This window comes from Sturnus vulgaris, chromosome 10 (genome assembly GCF_052056855.1).
Source record: "Sturnus vulgaris isolate bStuVul1 chromosome 10, bStuVul1.hap1, whole genome shotgun sequence".
In the NCBI taxonomy this organism is placed as follows: domain Eukaryota; kingdom Metazoa; phylum Chordata; class Aves; order Passeriformes; family Sturnidae; genus Sturnus; species Sturnus vulgaris.
In genome coordinates this window covers 4,685,657-4,691,859 of record NC_142252.1, presented here as the reverse complement: position 1 = coordinate 4,691,859, position 6,203 = coordinate 4,685,657, and positions in this window count along the sequence as shown.

Below are 6,203 nucleotides of genomic sequence, written 5' to 3'. Positions count from 1 at the left end.
TAAGCTCTGGAAGGAGAAGTGAGGTGATTTCAGGATTCTGAAATCACCCAGGAATGGCTGGCTGGATGGGAGGATGACAGGAAATCAACATGAGAATACCGTAGGTTTTACTAGAAGCATTAAAAAATGTTTTGGATTTTTTGATTTTTGAAAGAAATTTTACTTGAATTCTGGGTATACAGGGCTTTATGTGGTGGAAGCTGCTGGAGAACAAATGGTCTGGCAGGGATTCTGAAATCACCCAGGAATGGCTGGATGGGAGGAGGACAGGTTGCCTTTCCAAAGGCTTTTTCCTGACTCTTCCCACAAATTCAAGATGAGGATCTATGAAAACACACCAGCAGTGAAAGAACAGAATAGAGTCAAAGGCACAAAGCATTTTAATGAGGCAAAAACTAGGGCAAGAACTTCCCTTCCCTTCCCTTCCCTTCCCTTCCCTTCCCTTCCCTTCCCTTCCCTTCCCTTCCCTTCCCTTCCCTTCCCTTCCTTCCCTTCCCTTCCCTTCCCTTCCCTTCCCTTCCCTTCCCTTCCCTTCCCTTCCCTTCCTTCCCTTCCCTTCCCTTCCCTTCCCTTCCCTTCCCTTCCCTTCCCTTCCCTTCCCTTCCCTTCCCTTCCCTTCCCTTCCCTTCCCTTCCCTTCCCTTCCCTTCCCTTCCTCTCCCGCGCCGATAGCGACACCTGGTGGCGCTTGCCGCCCCTGCAGCCCCGCACGGCCCCGCAAATCCCGGGGGGCTGGAGCGTGTCCAGGGAAGGGAACAGAGCTGGGGAAGGGGCTGGAGCACCAGGAGAGGCTGAGGGAGCTGGGAAAGGGGCTCAGCCTGGAGAAAAGGAGGCTCAGGGGGAACCTTCTGGCTCTGCACAACTCCCTGACAGGAGGGGACAGCCCAGGAGATCAGGGTCTGCTCCCAGGGAACAAGGACAGGACAGGGAGGAAACAGCCTCAGGTTGTGCCAGGGAAGTTTAGATTGGATATGAAGGGAAATTTCTTAATGGAAAGGGCTTTTCGGCCCTGGCTGCCCAGCTGGTGGAGTCCCCACTCCTGGAGGGATTTAAAAGCCATGTGGATGTGGCACTTGGAGACATGGGTCGGTGGAATCCTTGGCTGGGGAACAGCTGGACTCTCTGGTCTTAGAGGACTTTTAAATGGTTCTATGAGTTCATCTTTATATTATGTTTAGTCACCCATTCCCCACGGCAAAGTGTGGCAGAGGTGTTTTCCAGCCAAGGACTTTTCCTCATGATTCATTCAGGAACATTCCTCCCTGGCTGGTTTCATTCAGCTCACAATAATGAGTCTTTAATGACAACCCCGTTGCATGTTCAGGACAAAGCTTAGAAATGAGGGATAGGAAATCTGTTGCCCTGTCCAGGAGGGATTATGAGCACAGGTGGTGAGATGCAAATACCACCAATCTAAAAGCAATTTTGAAAGTGAAATGCATGGCTGTAAACTGTCCATACAACTTTCACCCCATAAAAATGCCTGTGGATGGTTTTCCAAAGACCTGCCTTTTGCTTGTCATGGTGTTCAAGAGATGTTAAGGAGCAGAAAGTTCCTTTCCAGCTGACCTAACCCTCACCCTGTCCCACAAGGAGATGTCTCCAGTAGGAAATGGGATGGAATTAATTGCTGTGACCCATCAGAGTCCAGCCCTGTCACCCACAGCTCAAGAAAATGCTGAAATAAGACCCGTGGAAGTGGTTCACGGTCAGACTTCTGCTTCACAGGGAAAACCCAAGGAAATGCAGTTTATTTTACTCATGCAAACAAAACAGCTGAGCACAGTGATTGCAAAGGAAGAAAATGCCCAAGGCTCTTTTGCCACAATGGAGACAAAATTTTAATCAGGTGATGAAAATACGTGAGGATCCTGCAGCCATCATCCAAACTAGGGCAAGGCTTGGCCATTGCACGTTCCTGCTTCCAGGATCCCTTCTTGGTTCCAGGATTCCTTCTCACTGTCTCTGGGGCTTTAAAAGATTTACTAGCACAGAAATTAATGTGGGAATACCATAGATTTTACAAGAAGCATCAAAAAATGGTTTGGATTTTTTTGATTTTTTGAAAGACGTTTTCATTGAATTTTGGGTATACAGAGCTTTATGTGGTGGAAGCTGCTGGAGAACAAATGGTCTGGCAGGGATTCTGAAATCACCCAGGAATGGCTGGATGGGAGGAGGACAGGTTGCCTTTCCAAAGGCTTTTTCCTGACTCTTCCCACAATTTCAAGATGAGGATCTATGAAAACACAGCAGCACTGAAAGAACAGAATAGAGCCAAAGGCACAAAGCATTTTAATGAGGCAAAAACATCCTGCTAAGTCTTTTGGTTTATTGGTATTGAGCCTGTTCCAAGCCTAAAGAAAAGGACTCCGAATCTATTAAAATAGTTGGCTTGTGGGATCTGCAATGTAAGCATGATTAAAATCCATCTATTTTTATCCATATGAGAATATATCAGCCAGAGGAATCTGTTTTTTTCAGAAGTAAAATATATTTGCCTTCAATAAAAGCATCCAAGTGAGCTCAGTGTGTAACAGCATTCTCCAGGGCTGGGAAGAGAGAAAGGTACCAGGGTTTGCTGCTTCCCAGCCCCTTTGTTGGCTGGTGCTAGGGACATTCCAAGAATTGCAATGCCACTTGCACAGAAAAAGGGAGACAAGAGATAGATCTCTGCAAGCTTAAGAAATTCAGGCTTGCTGCTGCCCAGAGCAATCTAAGCACTGAGAGGAGTGGGAGAATCCTGCTCTTTCCTGCTTCCAGTTCTGATGGATCCAGGGGCTCCACAACTTCTTCTGTAGAGAGTGTGGGATTTGCTCAGTACTTCTTTCTGCTTCTCATTTATCCCAGTGAAAATGGGGATTTTCATACTTTTCTCAGAAAGAAAGTCACATAAATATTTTCCACTTCCTGGGCAAATGCTCCATTGTGCTTTTGTAAAAGAGGGATGGGATACAGTGACTCCTACAATTAATTATCTCCATTCCTGTATTGTGTGTGGGCTCTGAAAAACCGTGGTAAACCATAAACCAGCTCCAACTGCCAGAGCACAGGGAAACATTTGCATAAGTGACCTGTAAAACACAACCACATCAGTTTTAAACTTCTGCTCTGTTGGCTTCCCAAGGGAAAAGGGGAAGTCATGGAGAAGACTGAGCTCTCTGAGGATGGGTGCTGTGTTTGGAGTCGTGCTGAACTGCAATGAAAGGTGTGTTGTTTGAGCAGAGACATAATAAAGTCCCTGGAGACAAATTTTGAAGGATCATTTGCTGAAAAGCCAACAAAAGACCAAGCAGGAGCAGGTTCAGGTGCCTGCTTTCCTTCTCCCTCTGACAGATACTCATCCAATTTTCCCTCAATTTTTCCATTGAAAATGCATTGATTTGTAATTTTCTGTCCCAATACCAACTCTCACCTGAGCATCAAGCCCTGATAGAGTGCAGAACAAATTGTAACAGCATTGCAAGCCTCGTTGTGCAACATCCATGGCCCCAAATCCTGGCATCCACTGGCAAGGAAAACGCTCCCAATGACACACACATCAGCCAGCAGCCCCTGGGTGTCCTGGGGAGGGAAGAGGTGAGACAGCCAGCCCCCAAACACAATTTATTTCATATTTAGCAATATCATGGCATGCACACTCCCCTTATAAGGCAAACACAGAAATGGCATGTGCCTTCCCAACCACATGCTGAAACCATATTCCGAGGCCCTGCTCTCCCCCAGCCTCCCTTGCTTAATGCCACAGCAGCTCCAGCCAGCTTCATGTTCCCAGGATGTTTTTTCCATTAAAATGCTACATTTCCAGGAACTTGCACACACATTTCCCTCTGCTGCTGTGTGAGTGACTTCCTCTCTGTATATCCCAGCTTTCTTCAGGGCAGTTTTATGGACCTGTGTGCACAATTAGGAAATAAATAAAGGAAAAATAGAAGTCTGGGGCAAAGGGGAGCAGGTTGGAAGTCTGAAGGTTTTTATCTTTCCCTCAGTGCTTTTCCAGAATCAGGGGACACCAGCCTTCCCTGTACTGCCTGTTTATAGTTGATGTAACGGGACAAAAGGAGTTTGTGGGAAGGTCTGTACATTTTAAACTTTGAAATTTCAGCTCTTCCCTCCCCTGGAAGACTCCATGGGTCAGTGCTGATTTGAGTGAAGCCATCTGTCTATTTATATTACTCAATATGTTGTCCATTCCTTCATTCTCGGTTCTCCTCATGCTTTGGGAAAAGGCATGGCAAATTCAGAGATGTGGGAGAAAACGAGCAGCAAGCTGCCTGTTTGTTCCACCCTGATGAGCAAGGAGAAGTGGAAATCCTGGGGCACTGTGCTCTGTGAAAGATAGAAGTGGGAAACCCCTCAGGAAATGGCAGGAAGTGAAGCAGAGCAAATGAATGGGTTTATCCCTACTCAGAGGTGTACGGATGCATCCTTGCCCATGGAAAAGGGTAAATAAATTCTAAATAAAGGGGAATACTAAATAATAAAGAGGTCAATCAATACTAAACAGCTTAGGAAGACTGCTGCTTGCACAAGCTCAGCTGTGCCATCTTTTCCTAGCACTCCTAAATCTGAAGCCCCTCTTGCCCATTTCTAATGCCCATCCATGAGTAAAGCCAAAGCTCCAGAGCATTTCTGCAGAGAAACCTTGTGGGCAAACCTGTGCAAACGATGAGCTGAAGATTCCTAGGCCATGGAACCAAGGTGCAGTTGTGTTGGAAGCCATCCAAGCACTGAAGTCACCTGGTACTCGTAAAGGAGAGAAGCTGTTTGAAGGGAAAAATGTTGGAAGACTGATTGGAAGAGGCAGCAGGACTTCATTCCTGTGTCTGTGTGAAGGGGCCAGCTCTCCTCTCCAGGGAATGCTGCACAGTCACTTACACTCATAAAGAGGAGGTGGGAAAAGCCACCCCCTATCACAGCAGCATGTGCAAGCAAGTCTGGACACGGAGCAGTCATTCCCAAAGCCCTGTCTCCCATCTTCCAGCACCCACGTAAACATCCCTGGATCATGTGTCTTCCATGAGGCCCTCGTGTATCAAATTCCTATCAGTGCCATTAATTGTCAGCTATTTGCTTTTTCAGGTTTGTTTCACATTCAGAAATGAATCCCAGCTCTTCTGTGCCTCTCGGGACCCGGCAGTGGGAAGTGCTGATACAATCGGGCTGGGAGCACACACAGTGAAGCATCCCAGTGTCTATCCAAGCAAAACTTTTCCATGTGAGTGCTGCGAGTTCACAGCTATTGCTAGCAGCTTGCCACGGACAGACTTTGTGTATCCTCTTGCAATATAATCTGCCCTAGAATGGTTTTGAAAGACCATGAACTTGATCCTGCCAAAAATAATCTGTGCAGCCAAAAAAAATCAACACAAGATCTTCAGTGTTTGAGCTGGCCTGCGAGTTGCATTTTTCACCTTTTTCCAATGAGATGTTTCTTGACATCCATGAAACCTTCATTTGGCTCGTAATACCCCCAATTATCCTTGCAGCCTGCATTTTAATTACAACATGAGAGCCCAGCAAGCAATTGGCTCCATGGGCAAGAGGGGCCCAGCCAGGCCTGCAGCCCCGTGAGCGGCCGTGCACAGGCTGGCAGCTGCAGCCCAAGAATGTGTTTATTTGTGTTTGGTTTATGTGGTTTTGGTGACCTTTTGTTAAAATCAGCCAGTGGCTTCCAGGAGGCAAAGTTACATACTCACTGAAAAGCAATGCAGGGAAACAACCCCGTATGGGCCCTTCTGCTGAACGTCACATTTGTACTGAATATTGTGTCCTTATGGCCAAGGCAGGGGTGGCTGAGGTTAAGGTTAAAGTCATGTTTGTTATCCATGGTGGCTGCATGAATATTATCCCCTTAGTCCTCGTGAAGAAGAACAGCACAAAAATACGTTTTGGGGAAATGGGGTGCAGTGGGAAATGAAAAATGGAGCCCCATGTTGGGGTTCCTGTGAGTCCTGCCACCGTTACAGGGTGTTACAGCTGAGGAGAGTCCGTGGTTTTTTGTCTCTTCTTCCAACTCTTTGACTAACTCACAGATAAAAAGAGCTGTTTGTGTCCTGCCTGGTGCCTACACCAGGTTTTCGACCTTGCTGGGCTCATCCAACCTCCAGAGAGCAGCAGCAATTTCTGCCGTTCCTTCACGCTCATTGTGAGTGAAGCAGGGATCTCTCCAAGTGATAAATTCATGCCAACACTCGGGTGGCT